This window comes from Aythya fuligula, chromosome 1, assembly GCF_009819795.1.
Source record: "Aythya fuligula isolate bAytFul2 chromosome 1, bAytFul2.pri, whole genome shotgun sequence".
In the NCBI taxonomy this organism is placed as follows: Eukaryota; Metazoa; Chordata; class Aves; order Anseriformes; family Anatidae; genus Aythya; species Aythya fuligula.
In genome coordinates, this window is record NC_045559.1 from 87,519,610 (window position 1) to 87,538,574 (window position 18,965).

At 41.5% G+C, this 18,965-nt stretch overlaps 1 long non-coding RNA gene across 1 annotated transcript in view; it reads left to right on the plus strand.

Annotated features, from left to right (window-relative positions):
- LOC116485459 overlaps positions 1-18,965 on the plus strand; it is a 138,571-nt gene that overhangs the window by 92,982 nt on the left and 26,624 nt on the right. Inside the window, exon 3 of the long non-coding RNA XR_004252873.1 lies at positions 3,166-3,287. This is a non-coding gene — a long non-coding RNA (uncharacterized LOC116485459). The remainder of the gene's footprint in view (positions 1-3,165; positions 3,288-18,965) is intronic.

Below are 18,965 nucleotides of genomic sequence, written 5' to 3' on the forward strand. Positions count from 1 at the left end.
TGAAGATAAAATTTGAGGCTAGTGTTGTGGTAATATACTACTTAAACCAATTAAGAACCCTTGAATAGAAAGTATTCAAATATTGGCGTCATGTAAAATCCTTAGGTTCTCCTCATTGTTTTAATGACCGTCAAAGCTGATGTAAGCTGTTGTAAGTTGGAGAACATAATTCATTTAATCAAACAATTGTGATGATGAGCTAATGATACTGTTGCAATTAGGTGTTAATTACAAGTATTTACTGAAGTATTTTATAGATGTATGCATATACATACATTAATGTGTATGCATGTCTTCCAGTGGACCATTGTTTTATAGAAAGAAATATTCAGAAACACTATAGCAAGAATGTATGCCTGATTGGGTTGTACTGTTATCGGGAAGCCATATCCTATGGGCAGCTGAAAGAAAACAGCAGTCTCCTGTTGGTAAACCAGCCAAGCTATCATATTGGTCACATAACTTGAACATGTATAAAATTGTGTAACAACCTGTGCATCTGTTCGTGACTGATAGGGTAACTACAGATCTCTTCAGAGCATATATAACGCTGCAATAAAAATAATTAGTTGTGTGGATGCCATTGCTTCAGAATTGTGTGTGCTGTTATATAACGCTGCATAAGAAGGTATTATTTCATTGTTGTGGAAGGAAAAAAAGCTGCCAGTTCTGATGTCTGAAGGGTATTCTGCCCTTGAGGCCTGGTTGCAATTGAGGTATGAAAATTCTGACTGACTCTGGTACTGAAAAGGTTGGTATTAGTTGTTGAACTAATGATCAGGTATCCACACTGTTCCTTTTAGTTTTCTTAGCCACTGTAATTTCCAAGATGATGAATCATCTGTGGATTGTAACTGGCTAGTCAAGTTGTTCATTAGTGACTCCTCCTGAAGAAATTGTGGATGATGGTGTTGGGTGATTACTTGTTGCCCTAGGATCTCTCTCACGTAGGGTTTAAATTATTTTATTTTTTGTTACCCATGAAGCAAACAAGCTAAAGGAGTAGATTTGGACTGCAACGTCATCTGTATTCACCTGAAATCCAGATTTATATTCCACAATTGCTAGGGCAGAGTGACTTCAGAAATGATGGTGTTAGAAAGCTTAGATTCCACTCTGGCTGGAATTAATGGTTGTGCACTGAGAAAGTAGCAAGAGATGCTTAATATTATAACTGCAAAGATGAAAAAGAAAATTCCTGCTCTCTATTTCCAAGTGTATTTTCTGAAGTCCTTGAAGGATTTCCAGGAGCTTCTGGATGTCCTAGTAACAGTGGTTCTTAATCGTGCGCTTTATCATTTGCCGTTGGCAAGAAAGCTCAATTCTTTCCTTTTGAATGTGGGACCTTGCCTTATTGCCTCAGGGAAGCATTACTGTAATGCATGTCACTTGAGGCTAATTCAATCTGCCACTTGGAAATTGCCCCTGGTGCAGATTGTAGCAGTGCACCATTATCTCAAGCTATTTTTCATCAAAAGCACACTGCATCTGTTCTGCATGATCTGTATAGCCCGTCAGTTTATTTTAGGTTAGCATGTGAGGTGGTGGCATTTTTTTCTACCTGTAAAACCGTGATTGCTTTGGTTTCCAGCAATGTGATAGGAGCCTTTCTTCCACACCATACCAAAGCAGCCCTGGACTTCTCAAGATGAAGGTACGCAGAAGCTTAAACTGATTGACATCAAGGCCTCTCTTGTGCCTTCACTTGTACAGTCCTGCTGCCTCCTTAGCTCTAACCCCAAAACGTCATGACTGGATGTTGAGCTGCAGCTGGAGGTTGATTTGGCTGGAAATATGAAAAAGGAACATTCATTCAGCTGAAAGCCCCCTGAACCATTTACCCAGTTCTGGCTCAAGGATGGGGTCAGGCACATGTGTCCAGGAGAGAAAAAAACGAGAGGGAAGGCTGAGATTGTTGCAGCTGCAATTTAAATTAGCTCAGATTGCAGTGGAACAACACTGGTAAGGTTCTGGAAATCATAACCCAATGGTTTCAGCAATGTAAGCCATGAGTACAGGATATGAAAGTTAAAGGAACTTTGGCTTTGGAATTTACTTTCTTTGCTGTTTGCTAAAACCAGCATTTTGGTATGCATCAGAACTTCTGAAGATCACACACCTCAACCTTTCCATCCTTGAAAAAGGGAAAATGATTTGAAGGCTTGATTAATTTCTTTTATTGGGTTTGGTTGCTATATGCCATTAGAAGATGAACAGGCAGGAGGAAGCAGTAGGCTTTTCTTTTTTTGTAAGCAGTAGGGAGTTTTCCCCTTTGAAAAACAGCTAAAAGTTCATTAACATTTCAGCCAGCTTTAAATTAAAATTTGTGTCTGCAAATAATCTATAACGTATTTTGAGTGCCAGTGAGGCACATCAGGGAAGCATCAGTACGAGTTTCCTCTATGTACAGCTCGCAACGCAGATCCTCCATCTTCTGTCACGGTGTCCCTGTGCTGAGAACGGGTCTGAGAACGCCTGCCATGTTAACCCTTGGCCTTCTGCTGGGCCTGTAAAACCGTGGCTGGGACAAAATGAACCAAGCAGATGAGTGCTGAATGCTAAATACCACACCTGCTTGGTAAACAAGCTGGCTTGGCCTAGTACTTGTTACCATGCCTTGCTCCAGTAGATTTCAATAGGGCTGCCTGCACTGGAAAGGGCTACACCTGCCATGTTTCTGTAGGACAGGTTCATATAATGTGCCTAATGGGTTCTTCTCTTCTCCCCCGTCCTTCTACTATTGAATGTCAGTATTTTGCCTTTCCAAAAGCAGGCATTGCTTGGCCTGCTGAGCACAAGTCCTTGAGTATGTTGCTGAGGAGAGTTGGGCAGCGATGCTAGCTGCTGTGTAGGCCGCAACAAATGGCAAACTACTGTGCTTTGCTGGGTTTCACACGTTTGAGGGGACATGGAAATGTGCAGCATGCAGCCTGAAATCATGCTTTTTTTTTTTTTTCTGTGAAACTTCTATGTCGCTTGCTTCCACATGGAATAGAATTGCAGCTATTCTCTGCAATTGGTACCATCACTGTAAAGCCTGTGGAGAAAAAGCTTTTGCTGACATATTGTGCTCTTGGTAGGGCCTGTATTGGAGCTTCTGCCAACTGTTTCTAAAGGTTTTTGCCTTTGTGACATCTTAAAGATCTTTTTCTCTTCTTCTTCCAGGGAACTAGGGGGCTTGATACATCCCTTGCATCCTGCATTTACTCTGACCGCAGTCCCTCCCTGTTCTCACAAGTGGAGCTCTGCCCTGCTTCCCTTCCTGTTGATTCCCAGTCAGCTACATGGTAAGTTTTCATTATCTCTCTACTTGTTGCCACAAGGTAAAATTCTGGCAGACTCTCTCTAAAATCCATTAGCACTGGGCATCGAGGGCAAACTACTTCATGCCCATCAAAGATCATTCAGTCCTGTTCCAGGCTGACAGTAAGGAAAGGAAGATAGTATTGAATTAGCATTGGAGCTGAACTTCAGCATAGATTGTTATAGGAATAAAATATGAAGTAAAATATGTGACAGAATTAAATCCATCAGTTCTAATAAAGGAAACAGAAGAAAGCAAAGAAATCTTGGACCCTTAAATCCCATTAACCAGGCCAGAGAGAGAATGTGTTAAAAGGGAGCTGCACTGTATCTTTTTTCATTGTTTGATGAAATAATCTTTTTCACCCTTTAAGTGGTGTGTTTAAAAATCCTGGTATTTCTGAAACAAAGAGAATACACAGCCACCGAGCTAGCAGGATTTTATACCTTCCTTTTCTGAGTATTGTCCTTCAGTACAATACCGAGCCATTTCTTTGTTCTCACAAGCTAGCAGTTAAATTGTATGTAAATGTATGCAAATTAGATGCTGTCTAATAAAGAGAGTCATTAGATGGAAGAAATATTTAGTTGGGGGGGGGGAGGAGAAAAGAAAGCAGGTGTATTTTGCAATAGAAAATGTAAGATTGCAAAAAATCCTCAAACTTTGGGTGAGGGCTTTTTGTAAAGCCATTAAAATATTTTCTAAAAGACTTGCCCTGCTCTTGGTCCTTTCTTCTCTGTGTTTTTGTGTGTATACTTCTCTGATCTTAAAACTCACAGTGGCTGTTCTATGTGTATATGTCTGTATTTGAAGCGATGCACAAATCCTGTGTTCATAAATGTTTGATTTCTTTAAATCATACATGCATGTACTTTGTATTAGGGTGTGTTTTTGCTTACTGAGTGTATACAGGTGGAGTCCATGTGGTAAATTTTATATTCATGGATTGATTTATTCATCATATGCCCTGAGTGTCTGTCTTATGCTCACTAAATCATCTTCCTTCGTTTTATCGACCTCCTACTCAACAATTTTAAAGTATTTTTTCCACATTGTTCACTAAATCTCAACGCCAGGTATGTTTCCATTCTTTGGTGGAATTTTCTACCAGGTAATCCCTTTTGAAGTATGAACCTGATTCAAGCTTAAAACAGCAGTGACTTTTCTAAACATAAAGTTGCAGCTTGAAACATTAAAATGCTAGGAATGTGAAGCTTTGTGTCCTTAAAGGCTGGAGAATCCACACCTGTGAGTGGAGCTCTCAGCGTCCATCTAGGCTCCGAAAGGCTTAGAATTGATGAATCTTATGCTCTTGCCACTTCTAAGGAGATAAATTTTAAGACTTCAATCTCTCTGCCTTAGAATCTGTAGCTCTGATCTGTCCACTCTTCTGTTTGAGTGGATTAGTATACACAGACAACATGGCTTGAAGTTGGTATTGTATTTTGTTTCTGATGGTCAGTTGTCATGGTTCAGGCAAGTGAGCCGATAACTATACTTTGGCATATTTTTTCAGTTCCCGTTTTGCAAGTCTGGAAGTCTAAAGACATATATGTATATGTGTATAAATGTATGTATATAAAAACAATGTTGTTTAAATATTTACACATAAAGCCAAGGGATTGGCTTCCTTCCCAGAATTACTGGAACTACCTTCCCCAGGAACATTTGGACTTGAAAAATCTCTACAGCAACACTTTTCAGAAACTAAACAACTTGTGAAAAGAGGAACTAGCTCTGCACCCTTTGCTGTTCATATGGGTTCTTTTGCTTGGGGTGATGGAGAGGCCCCCATGCATGAGTAATACATTTCCAGTTAATTATGACAAGATGCTCTTTTATTACTCTTTCCCCCCACAGTTTCTCATTGGTTTATTTTATGAGAGAACATTTATGAGAGAAACTATAGCACAGTGGGGAATTTTTGTCATTGTTCTAGGACAGGTCTATTCAATGTGCTGCATCTGAGCCACATACAGTCCAGAGGCAGCAATTCCTGTCTAGACAGCTGCAGGGCAGATGGGCTGATAACTCAAAAGGAGCTTGGCTCCCTGGTTGCTCCATGTCCCAACCGTGCTTGCTGAGCCATCAGCAGAGGGGCTGCAATGTGTGTCCCCTACATGATGGGAAGCGTAGGCAAGGTCATTGTAAGGATACAGTGGAGGGTCAGCAGTGAATGTTCTTGAAGAAGAATGCCTTCATTCTATTCAAATTATTCTTGAACATTCAAGGTATTCTGGAAGGAAAGTACCTCAAACAGAAGATGTAAGGTGAGGATTACTCTAATGGCAATACAAGGAGAACCTGAGCTGTAATATGAAGATTCTGGAGAAAGATGAGATTAATAAAGTAAGGTGAAACACAGTGTATTGTGGTGAGTGGGAGGTATGAGGCAACATGAGTAAACAGAAAATGTTAATGGTTTACCCACTCACTTGGGGCACCGCTCTTCTAGGCTGTCTGGCATTGCATGTCCTAGGAGAGTTGAGTCACTAGCGATATAAATATTTAACACTGTTTTCATGCAGTGTGCAGCCTATAGGAACAACTTCAGCCACGTCCCAAAATCTGAAGAATTTGTGTTAATCCTGAAACACCAGTTGGGATGTTTGTACAGGAGCCTAACAGTCAAGGACAGTGCTTTGGCTTGCAATGTGTTCTTGAGCAGGGCACCGAATGCACATGCAGATAAGAATATGTTCAAATGGGAGAAGAAAGATACAGGGTTAGGGGCAGGAGTCTGATTAACTGCATATTGCTCTCCAAACTTCCTGTGTTCAGGGCAGGCAGAGAATTCAGTGTGTACTTTTTGAGGATACATGTGTTAATACTTTGGTCATCTTTACAAAAAGTGTTACACAGCTTTCCTGGGCTCAAAATATATTGCAGGTATATGTGAGGTGTCCATATCCTGTGATAATGAATCCAAAATCAGTACTCTAGACAGATGTGGGAATAAGACCAGTGGTCCATTGAGTGTGACATCTTCCTCTTAAATGTCTTCAGCTGCAACAGAAGGGCAAAAGAAATGCTAAGTTGTGATGTGAAACAACCAATATTTTCATCAATGATCTGAAAATAGATGAGATTTTTTTTTAACTTCTATTTCTCAGGAGCTTATGAGCTTGTGCATCTTTTTTTTAAAAAAAAAAAAAGTTTTAAATAAAATATGCTGCACTAAACTAATCCTAGAGCTAACGAACAGGCAATGGGACTAGCAGCTTTTGCTATTACCTACTGCTTATTATTGTTATTATTATTATTTCTTTTTAATTATGCAAAGTGCTAATCAGTTTGATTATGCACAGTGCTAATCAGGTTAATTATGCAAAGTGCTAATCAGTTGTTCTCTAAGCACACGAGGAGAGCAGAGGTGCTGGCAGTGAATGGTGGTTCTAGATGGGGGTAGTCACGGCAGTCATTCCTTATTAAAAGAGGAGTAGGTGAGATGACAGGGGTTTTTGCTTCCATTAAAAAAATAAATAAAAAAAGAAAAAGCCATGAGAGTGATAGTTCTGGTGGGGTAATGTCTTCTTTCACAGCAAGGCAGACTTTTTTTTCCAGGCTGGCTCATGCTGTTGGATAATTTCTGTAGGAGTTTGAGTGCACTGATTTGGGCAAATATATTACAGAGGGGTCTTGTAATGGATGGGGTAGGAGTGTGCCCCCACTTGAGAAACTGAGATGCATAACCAGAAAAATAACAAATTAAAGGAGTTTGTTCAGTATAATGAACAGTCAACTTTTAGACACCGGTAAGTAGAATATTGATAATGTTGCATGAATAACACTTGATCGTATGCTCGTATGGTTGAGGGTACTGTGTGAGCATCCAAATTGTATTTCTTTCAGTGTGATACCTTTACAAGCAGTAGGAATGTAGGGTGCCTTATCGGTGGAACGTATGTTAGGCTGCACTTTTTCTTCCTCTTTAGTGCTAAATTACAAATTAGAATTTTGCATTCCTGTGAAGCAGGATCTGTTCTCAATAAGCTGTGTTCTTCTGACAATTACTGAAGATTCAGTGTGTCTATTTTGCTGTGCTCCGTGTCTAATATCTAACCAGTATTCCTTATTTGATTATGTTTCAGTGTTGGTGTGGGATACATAAGCACCACTTTTTACAGTTAGTAATGGAGATGACGTTCCCAGAGCAGAGAGCTACTTGCTCATAAAAGTCTTGGGTAAAGGATCTTAAGAGATTTTTCAAGTCATTAAAACAAAAGACTAGTCCTGTATAAGGCCTATAGTGGTAGAAGGTTATTGCATCAATTGTGCAAAAAAAGTTTTCCTTGGAAAAATTAATCATTGCAGGTGGTTACCTAGGGGATGTCATGGCAAATTTTGAATTATATTTAAGGTAGGAAGTAAGGCATCATTATAACTTACACGAAAGCCTGAAATTTAATAGCATTGCCTTCTCAGCATTGTCCACAAACTCCACAAGACGTTGGCCCTCAAACCAAGTTTGCTTTACTACCAAGTGTGTGGGTACATACTCATCTGGTTTCAAAATTTTGTGATGGTTTTAGAAAGCTAAACCAATGGTTCACCATCAAGTCCAGTGCTTTAAACCTGGAATAGAGGAGTATGTGATCTAAAAACCCTAAGTGAAAGGGAGAAACCAGAGTCCTGAGAGTGCAGATGCTTTTCCCTCAGATCAGAACCGTCTGAAGTTAATGCAAAGCTTCCTGTAAGCTGATGGTTAATCAGATCACTGGTACCCTAGGTGCTGCTCCAGAAAAGCTCAGTCTGTTGTCCTCAGATCTGAATTTGACCTGAAGTAGTACAGTCCACAAACTATTTCCACAGAATCGCTATTCTGCTTTCATCTATTGTCCCTAGCTCTGTTTCTGTTTGCTCTTTCAGTACGCTCCACTCCTCCCTCATCAGCTCTTTGATGAGACACAATAGGAGAGCGTGTATAGTCAACCACAGTAGGGGAAAAAAACTGACTTCTTCATGTGATCCCTTGGCATCGCACAGCCTTGCAGGAGGCAGATGCTTGCTCTGATTGCTGTACCCACAGAAATGCAACAGTCACACACTTGGATTATTGTCCTGTCTCTTTTGGAGGCTGGGCTCCAAAATTGCACAAGAATGGAATTAGCTTGAAAGGTATTGTGATGCTTTAGGTGTATTCGTTGTCATCATCTAAAGATTTTCAAACTGGAGTTTCGTCCTTTGGACAGAACACATCAAAGTTTTTGTGCTAGTGTAAGTATTTCCCCTAGTCCCCTATCCCCTAACTTAAAAGATCATGTATAGACAGAGGACACTTGCAAAGCCAATAGCATATGCCACCTACAGTATTTGTGTGGGACAAATGTAAATTTACCACATGTAAATCTACCCAAAGTGTTGTGAAATGCAATAGAGTTTATCATTATTCCAGATGAGTGGGTTTCTGATGAATCAGGGAGCTAGAAAGTCAGGAAACTCACATTCTGCTCCAATTTTTACCGCTTTCTTTGTAACCCTGCTAAATTGCATTATCTTACTCTGCTTCAGTTTTCCTTGACAGTGAAGTATGGATAATGATCCGGACCTAACACGAGGTGTGGGAGGGTTGTTGTAAGGCAAATGCATTGTTTGCAAAGTGCTTTGATATCTCTGGATTAAAGGCGTTGTGGAAGGGCAATGTATTATGGGGAGTTAGCTGTGTTATTAAGGAGCATCATCAAATCTTGTGATCTTGTGTAAATTTGTGCAAGATAACACAAAAATAGTTTGCGTGCATCCCTAAAAAGTGAAATAAGTGGATGGAGAAAAGTCAGTTGCCTTGGCATTAGGCTAATAGGTTAGCAACAGATGAAGAAACCCCAGTAAAGAAATCTCTGCTTTCAAAAGCAGGTCTTGTGTGACAGTGGCATTGTTGCAAAACCGTTTTGCATCTTCTTGAGGACCTGGTCTTCAGAGGTGCACGCTAACTGCTCTGCAGCTTAATAGAAGTTGAGTCTGCTCGTTGGCATTCACAGAGCTGGGAGCTGGGGGTGGGGGAATTAATAACAAAAAGATCTTAAACATTCAGCCTGACCTTTGGAAGTTACTGACCTGCATTCAGGTTACAAATACACAGCAATTTTCTCTCGAGCTGCAAAGACTCTAAATGTTAAATCAGTAACTCGATCGGGCTAGCAGCCCTTCTCCTCCCTGCTTGCTGGTGCCCAGCTGCCACGACTGGAGGAAAGGACCAAGAAAACTATCTGCACGCATACCTCTCTTATGGTGACACGAGTACTCAGAAGAAGCCCCACTGACACAAGCTAACCCAGAGTGACACTTTGCTTGAAAAGCTGCTTTGAATGTCTTCTCCCATTGATCTTCTGCAACGGAGATAAATAAACACTGTGTGTGGGGCGGCCAGGCTGAGTATTTTTGCTCCTCCAAATGTTTATACATTCTCTGGTGGTTGTTTGTGTTGCTGTTTGTTGACTGTAAATTCCAGACCTGGATGTTTATGATGTATACATTTGCAGGAGCGGGAAGGTTTGGGGAGTTGGTGAGGGTAGGGCTTTTTATGAACATTACCAGCTGAATAGAGGGAGGGTTTTTTTTCAGCGTGATGAATTAGTCTTTGTGCTCATGGTGGAAGAGAGGGCTGCTGTAGCAGGAGCATTAGCTAACAGGCCGTTTTGTGCTCAGGTAGATGCACAGAAGAGGCTGCTGAAGATTTGTCCGGTAGGAGCCAAGTTAGTTTAGCTTTGCATCTGATTAATAATCAAGTCTGTTGTGCTCGCAGTTTCATCGGTGATGATGCGGATGATGCATGTCTTCTCTTGGGATTCACTGACTGAAGTTGTTACAGATGCCAAAATTCCCGATGGCAGAGACCCCTCCTGCCACTCTGTTGGTTTTAGTTCACAGTTTCTCTGCCTGCCCATTAAACCAACTCTTCCCTCTTTCACCACTGCTGTTGTCAGCATCTCAGTGTCTAGGGTAGTGGGAGTGTGTAGAGGTTTTGGGAACTGATGCAGGCACTTCTGTCCACCAAATTGAATGGGCATTTAAGAATTCAGCTTAATTGGTCATCATTTTTTTCAGATTTGGTGGGATTTTCCTCAAACCTGTGCTTCTGTTGTATTTGTGCAGGTTAAAATCATGTTTCTGATGCTCCAAACTCCTTAAAGTAAAACTCCTAGTGTTTTTCCTTTTTGCTTCATCTTGTGCACATTCTCTGTTTGTTAGAGGCAGGTTTTGCTGTCTTGCAGTTACTGCAGCACAGCAGCCTCTCCTGTTTGTTTATAAGTTTGACTGAATTTTAACTATTTATACTTAATTTTATTAGCTTTAAGCATAACTTTTAAGGAAGAACTTCTGCTATGGGTGCGCTGCTGACCGATCTGATACCAGATAGAAATATTTGGCTTTGCCTGTAGTAAAATAGCCTAATAGCATTTTCTAAGAGTTCTTATGCCTTCATGGTTTACTTGGAAGGAAGCTTTGAAAAGAGGCAATGACCTTTGTGGCAGGGAGGTTTTTTCCTTTCTTACCAAACTGTGGTTCAACATCCTGATAATTGCTGTCCTGTGAAAATAAGGAGGACCTACCACCATTGTCAGCTTCTCGATTCTTCTTAATTTTTTCTCTCTGGTGAGCCTGAAGGTTGCCAAACTCATGATAACGACAGAGCACTGATGTGTTGGTATAGTAGATTCTCTTTTTCAGCTGGCTATTTAAAAATCCAGAGTTAAATACACTAGCTAAACAAGGCGACAGAATACTTTTGCTTATCTGAAGTCAAATCTGTGAATGCCAGAACTGAAGTTGGCTTAGCAGCCTCAAATTGACTTCCCTGTACTTTTGCAGTTTTTAATTACATGATCACGCTCTTTTCTGTGGGAACTGATCATCTCTTAGTACACCTAATGGACCTGGTCTGAGGTTGAGTGGAGGTTCCTTAGCACGAGGCTGTTTTCTGTAAGATCAATCGGCTCACTTACTGCAAACACTGCAAGATGTTTAATAAATGAGGCGGGAGATAGCTGCAAAAGACAGGGTGATCTTATTCTTAAGATTGAGGTGACACCGTGCATATGCTTAAAGGGGAAAAACGTGCTTGATTTTTGATTTGCTTATAAAACCAGACATCTATAGGTGGGCTACAAGGAAAGCAGGTATTGCTCCCTTCTCTTTTCAGCTCACTGGCATCTTTTTAACCCTTCACTACTTGTATCCTTTTAAAGCCTTCTGTTTGCATTCATAAGGGCCCCCTAAAAAAAAAGTCAAGTCCAGTAGTAACAGCCTATGCTGCCTTTGCCTTCTTTTTCACTTTGCTGGTATACAAATGCCCTCCCCTCACCTCCCCTTTCCATAAAATAGCAGTTCCCAGGATTTTGACTTTGAGTTGGTAGGAAGCGTGATGTGTTCCACATTACTCGTTGAGAAAAGTGTACGCAACCCTGATGATGCTTTGAGGGATCAGTTGGAGATGCTGCTCTAAGTAGAACTGGTCTGTCTAGCCAGGTCCATTTTCTAAGCACTGGGAATTCAGCTGTTTTCTTGTGAATTCTTTTCATATTTTATTACTATGAAGAGAATACAAAGAGTGCTTGTTTCTCTCTCTTTTTTTTTTCTCCCTCCAGTTGACACAATCAGTATTATTTGAAGGAAAAAAAAAATTACACACAGAATGGGAAATAGGGTGGGAAAATGTAATAGGATCTGCAAATCTTTTCTGTCTTGTCTGAGTAAATGAGAGCTGATGAGAGATGCAGCACAATGAGGGCTAGGGAATGCTAGCTGAACTGGTGTATAAAGATTGTTTCATTTTGCTTCATTTCATTTTCCCATATTGAATTTGAAAGGGAAAATTGCAGTGGACATGAAAGTTTGCTGTGGAAACACCTCGGGTTGCTGTACCCTTGACGTGAACCTGGGCAGACATGAAAAGGAGTGTTAACTGAAGTGGTGTATGAATTTTGTAGGTGTGCTTCTGAAGCACTTTCTGAAGTGCCCTTTCAGAAACAGTGGCCTGCCTCTAGGCTGTTAGGCTACTTCTCTTTAATCTCTTTTATTGTCCACTTAAGTTACCAGTTCAGGAAAGGTTGTGGGGTTTTTAGCTTTGGTGTTGTGTTTTGTTTTTGTTTTGTTTTGTTTTTATGAGCCAAAACCATGCTGATTTTCCAGGTAAATCTGGTTTTTTTCCCCTCATGCAGACTTTCAGGAAGACTAGAAGGAGATTTTCTTCCCCCCACTGCCACCTTTTGCCTACTCTAAATGTTTATTTTGCATTTTTGAGTGAAAGTAATGCAAGCTCAGACAGAACTTGGTCCTAGGTGGGATACTATGACAGCAATGCACTCATCACCAGACAAATTTTACCATCAGTGTTACAAGTGGTAGTGTTTTTATCCAACTGGGGTGGCTGTACATCTCTTGCTGAAGGGAAGAGCTATAGTTAAAATCATTTGTGAGTCAATTCCATCTGAAAAGTTGTCTTTTGCATGTTATTATGCTACCTTAGGCATGGATAATTTTCGGAGAGAAAAAAACAAAACAGGGTAGGATTTGTGTTTTTCTTGTAAGTCAAAGTCAGTTGTAGAGGTTTGAAATAATGCAGCACGAACAGCAAACATTTCTGCATAAAATCTCCAACAGCACAGATTATAAGATTTGAGACTCCTGTAGCAGCCACTACTCTGGGAGATATCTTTGATGATAAAACATTTAAAGATTAAACCTTTTTTCTCTAATCTGCTTTTAAGTAAGTGAATTAGCGTTCAAAAGTAAGACTCAACACCTTGGCTTCAGAGTCCAGCTGGTGTGATCCCAAGGCAGGTTCATGTGGTGAGCAGATTTAAGACACTTCTCTCAAAAACACTGTGTAGCTTCTGTAACTTTATGAGACAGACGTGCTTGACCAGTGTTTATCTGGCAAGCAGTTTGCTCTCTATGCTTGTTCCCTTTCCAATGGCCTCAAGACTGAAGAGGCTTGGGTGGGCACGGGAAGAGAAACGAAGGGTTTGCTTTTCTCCAAGCAAAAGGATGGTTTAATGGCATTTGTATAGTGCTTCAGCCACCCTGAAGTCAAGGCAGAGATTGTTGCTTTCCTACTCTCTGCTCCCTAGCCATTATTAGGGAACACCTCTCCCCTCCTAATGAAGACCTGGCAAGCACAAGGGTATCCATGGGTGAGTGTTTCTGCATGGGACTCATTCCACAGAGCATCTCTTGAGCTCAGTATGTAAAGTCTGGGTGTTGTTACGTAACCCCATCGTCTCAAATCTTAGATACCAGAAGGGAAGCGAGGAGAAAAGTTCTTCTCCCCCACTCTAGGAGTGGGGAGGCAAAGCTACCCGGTATCAGATGTAATGGCTAGACAGCAGCAGGGAAAGATCGGAGATCTTAAGAGCTGGCTGAAATCCAGAAAGGGTTGGTGTTTTTTTTGGGGGTGGGGTGAGGAAGAATGCTGTATAGCAACGAGTCTTTTACACAAATTATTTCAGTCTAAATCTTTGTCCTGTGCAGTCTGAATAGTTATCCTATCTCGTATACATTAGTAATTCAAGGAATATTCTTTTTAGTAGAATAAACAAATTTTTGCTGCTTGACATGTGAAGTGCTTGTAATAGTAAATCCCACAGACAGCTTCTGCCCCCCGTTCCCCAATATTGTTTTGTCTGATTATACAACCTTGAAAGTTTAAAATTGACTGGTTTACTGTAAGAAGCATTAAGTAAATGCAATCTCTCTATTTTTAATAACACTAGCTCAAATATCATGTGAGATCACACTAGTCCTCCAGTGTAATTAAGTTTATGGTTTTCTTATGCACTTCAAATGCCTGTGATGTGCAGTTAATAGTATTTTTCAGACAAGTATTAGGACACCTCGGCAGCGATGCCAATGTGGGCTGGTGTCTATCAGCAGTGCAGACACCACAAAGTAATGGAAATTGCAAGACACTCTACTATAATTTGTCTAAAAATATGCATGACAGCAAAGCTTTTTTACCTGAGTTTAGAAAGTGATAAGGCTCTGAATTAGAGTGGAGCTTCATAAATGAATCGGGCATGAAACAAGATTTTCGAGTTTGGCTTGACGTCCAGTGTTTATCGAGACTGGAGCGTGGCTGAATATCAGAGATCTCCTGCATCTGGGGCTTTGTATCATGACTGTACCTGCAGTCTGATCTCTGCTGCATGATTCTTAACTATAAGTTGATGGAGAGCTGCATAGGGAGTTTTGGAGTAAAGGTTTGGATGGACTTCTCTTCTGTGTGTCTATATATACATACGTATGTGTATGTAATACTTCTTTGTTTAAAGAAATTGAGATGTTCAATACAAGGGTGTTTTCTCTTATTTCTAAGAAAAGAAAATTGTAATGAAGATGCTCAACAATTCCAATGAAATGGCCTGAAAATATTGAAACAAACAAACAAAAAATAAACTGTCTTTTCTCCCAAAGTAGGTTGATTTTTATTTTCAGGTATTTTGAAAAATGAAGGCCAAGACCTCAGATTTTGAGGAGGGCGAATGTTTCTGACATGGTTCCAATTGACACACTCGTTGAACACTGCAAGTTGCAATCGTATGTAGCTAGGTTTGGATGCAGGGTTACAGCTCTGTAAAGCAGAAGAGGATCTGACTACTCTGGCATCTTGGAAAGTCTGTAATATCAGGAGTTTGGGAATCTTGAGATTCAGCTTGGTTGCTTATAGAAATATTGGAACTGAGCCCGTAGGCACCTTCTGAAACGGTCACTTCTGATATGATAGGGCTTTCAGGAGTCTCTGCCTTTGAGGTAAAGTTTGCCCATGTAACCACGTTCTCTCCAGCAAGCTGAAGTTTAGCTTTATCTAAGTGTCTAAAGGCCCAGTGAAGACCAATAGCTAATAACGTGGGGCAGCTTCTCAGTGGCTGCCTTTTAAGTTCATGAGCTAACTCCTGTGCAATGCTTTGCTATGCTGCGCGTTGTGGGTACTGCAGATCTGTGTAATCTCTGGCAGGTAGCCATAAACTGGCCGTTCCTTTCTTAAAACAGTGCATGCAAATGCTAACCAACTGTTTGTTTTGTTCATGCAAATTTTTTGCCCATGCAAATTTCGGCTGCAGGTTTCCTGCCTTACACGTTAAGAGGTTGGAATGTGCTTTTAAGTGGGAAATAATAACAACGATGGTTAAGCAGCCCCATCTCTTTCTGTTTTCTCCTTAATCAAGCTAACATGGCACAGACTTCAGTGAGGCTGCTGCATCAGTGAGGACCGCAGGATTTGGCCCAGCAGGTATTAACTCATATAAATCCTATTGGGAGATTTCTTTGCCTGCTATCTGCCTTTTAGGGGGACTGCTGGGGGGCAGGAAGCAGAGCAGCTAGGACAGGCTATCGGAGAACCTGCTGTGGCATCAACTGCCCATTGCTGGCTGGGAGCTGCCAGCTGACATTTGAGAGAACATGCTTTATATGAGAAAGTGATGAGTGAATGGAAATTAAAACAAAAGGATTGAAAATAGAGCTGTAATCAATCTAGCCCCGGTATCTCGGTAAACCAGGGATGTTTTTTTTTTCACAGGGAATTTGGGGTAGGTATCACAGCAAGTGCCACGATGGCAGGGTCTTCCCCCTTTTCCCCCTCTCCCCCCTCCCCTTCCATTAAATCTACATTTGGAAGGTGGATGGTGCTGACTCATAAATTAAATTGGAGTAATACATACAGTGTATATATATTTCTGTCATTTTGTCTCAAATTAAACACGAACCTTCTCCCCTGACAAGATGATAGAAAAGTTAATTGCTCGCCCTGGCTTTAAATTGGAATTTGAATTTGCAAAATGCTAAAGGTTTATGAGATCTAAATCATGAGGAGCTTAAATTACATTCCTGTGATAAAATATTAATAAATCAATTAAAACATAAGCCGAGTATAATATTACTTTTTTGTAGGAACCTTGAACACAATAATTCATTAGAGTGTGCAGTAACAATTATTGTATCTTTTTTAATTTTCTTTTTTATTAGTTTTTTTTTTGAACTGGGGAAAAGGCAACATCAGATGGGAACACACCACACAATGGTGGAATATTATCCTGGTACCAAATCTAGTCATCTCCTAGTAACAATGCACATGCATACAAAAGCATCTAAGCAGTCCTAACTGCACACATGGTGTTGTGGTTCACAGATAACCAGATGCATTCCCTCAAATTCAGGGGCTATTTCCCCCCCTTCACAATATGGAAAAGAAGGGCAGAAGAAAAGTGATAGTGCTGCTCCTGCTGCTTTTTTCTTTTTCCAGTCCCTTCCCATGCCGTTTTATTCTTGTTCTCCTACTCTCCTTTCCCTTGCTGGGTACAAGATTGGTATGATATCAGTGTCAAAACTTCAAAAATGCACGGAGCTTTCTGTAAAGCTGGCCTGAGTTTTGTGTTGGGGAAACCTAAGCCAGAACTGGATTTTCTTACTAGCTTTTCAGTTCTGTTGTGAGCAGCTCTCGCAGCTCTGATCTTTACATAACCCATTTCTGCGTACTATATAAAGAGCACTTCAGGCACAGTATGAAACTTAGTTATTATTTGAGGAAGGAGGTGTTATGCTAGCTCAGCATGCATTTCGTATATGCAAACATTAATACACGAGGAATGCAATTATTATATATACCTGCACACCTCTAGTGCCTGTCAAGGTGCGGATTCCTTAGTCAAGTGCTTTTCACCTTCTGAGAAATGACTGGACTGCATGGCTGCTACAGCTTTGCTTGGGAAAGGGTCTAATTGCTATCATTACATTATTTGTGTTGCATTCTTGAAGCGTTATTTAGTACAAATTACACACTGCTGCCAAATTGGCAGCTCTGGGGACTGCCGGCTGCCGTGTGGATCCGTAGCGTAGGTGCTGCGTGCTCTGCCCACCCTGCCCTGTGCCCAGGCATCCTCAGCCCCTGGTTTTGCCAGAGTATAAAGGTTTTTGACTGGATGAAGGGATTTCAACAGCAGGCTGAGCTGGGCCCTTCTCTCAGGGGATGAGGGGCTGGTGGAGGAGGCCTGGAGGCGGCTGGGGAGGGGTACGCAGCTGCCACCCCTCACGGCCTGCAGCCATCTCGCTCGCAGCAGCACAGGGCAGCTGCTGTTGGCCAGCTGGAAGCAGTTAGGGCCAGAGTCAGCTGGGGAACACAGCGAGAGGAGATCCAGGAGCAGGTGGCTGTTGGTGCTCCTCACCACCTGTCCGAGGAACGCTTTGCACAGAAGTGATGGCAGGCGCTGGTTTGCCCTGGGCACAGGATCCCACGTGAGGCTCAGGGCCTTCCCATCCTCATGGTGAGAAGATAACTGGTGGATCGAGGGATCCCACCTTACTGTGCTCTCTCAGGGGTGACTTCATCTTGCAATTAACCTTGACTTTCCACAGACTTCTCTGTTTTGCCATCCCTCTGCTGATGAAGCCAGTCAAGGTCCATTGTAGTGATGCAAAATATAATAAAACTCTTTCTCATCACATGTACCATGTCCCTGCTGGTAAGCTCTTCGTCAATATTAACAAATTAGTTGTTACTTTTTATATGTATTATCCTCTTTTTAAGAAGGGGATGCAGAGAAAGTCGCTTTCCACCAGCTCCCAGGGCATTACAGCAGGCTGGTGTTGGAGATCCCAGTATCCTACATGCCTTCCAGCAGCCCACCCTCAGGACCTCACCAGAATCAGAGAAATACCAGAGATAACGAGTCCCGTTCATGGGGAAGCAGAAGGAGATTCATTGAGCTTGTTTTATGTAGACCAAGTAGCAGCTATCAGATGTGATTAGCTTCTTGTGGTTACCGCAGTGAGTTGGCATTTAGATCAACAAGCTGCAACTGAAGGCTTCACATCGCCAGGACGGTCTGATCTTCCTTTACTATGATTTTTGTACAGCAATGGACTGTTGAGATCTCACCTGGTAGTGTTCACTCAGTTTGATGATTGCATTTACTCAGTAGCTTCCATGCTTTACAACTATTTTTTTAGAGTGTGGCTGAATCTTTGTGAGCATTTCCGTAAATAACTTAAATATATAAAAATGAATTAGCTGGAGTTTGTGTGTGTGCAGGGAGATGCTCCAGATTTTTCTTGTGTACAGGGGCAATTTCCAGCAGAAGCTGAGAAAAGTTTTCAAGCTAAGTTCTCTCAGTGATACCTTTCTGTTGATCAGAGGAGTTACACTGGGACAGTGCTTTCTCCATGGCATACTGTCCTTGCAGGGGAGGAAGCAGACTATATACACGAGAGTGTTGGCACCCCACATTTCAAACTTGAAAGCAATTTTAGCACTGGGTAATGCCAGCTACTTGAGAGGGTGAATTGATGCTTATGTATCAGCTCATAAAATGGAGAGGAGGGAGGGGATGGACTGGTCAGTGACAGTGAAGATGATGCACTCTAGCTTTGAGGATCATCCCATCCGAAACCTTCCTGCCCTGCACAGAGATCACAATTCCTTTTTTTTGCTTCTGCCTCGGGAAGACTTCCTTCCTCCTGGACGGCAGCTATTGTCAGAGTTTCCACGTCTGCTGGGGGCACCGAGATTCTCGCAGACTACGGTAAACATGATTTGGCTCCCGAGCACTCGTAATCAGGCTTCCTTGCACTGAAACAGAGATTGCTCTATTGCAGTGCCAGGCCTCTAGCAATACCAACTGTTAAATAATAAACAGGCCCTGGTTGTTGGCAGTGCCTCCCCACCCTG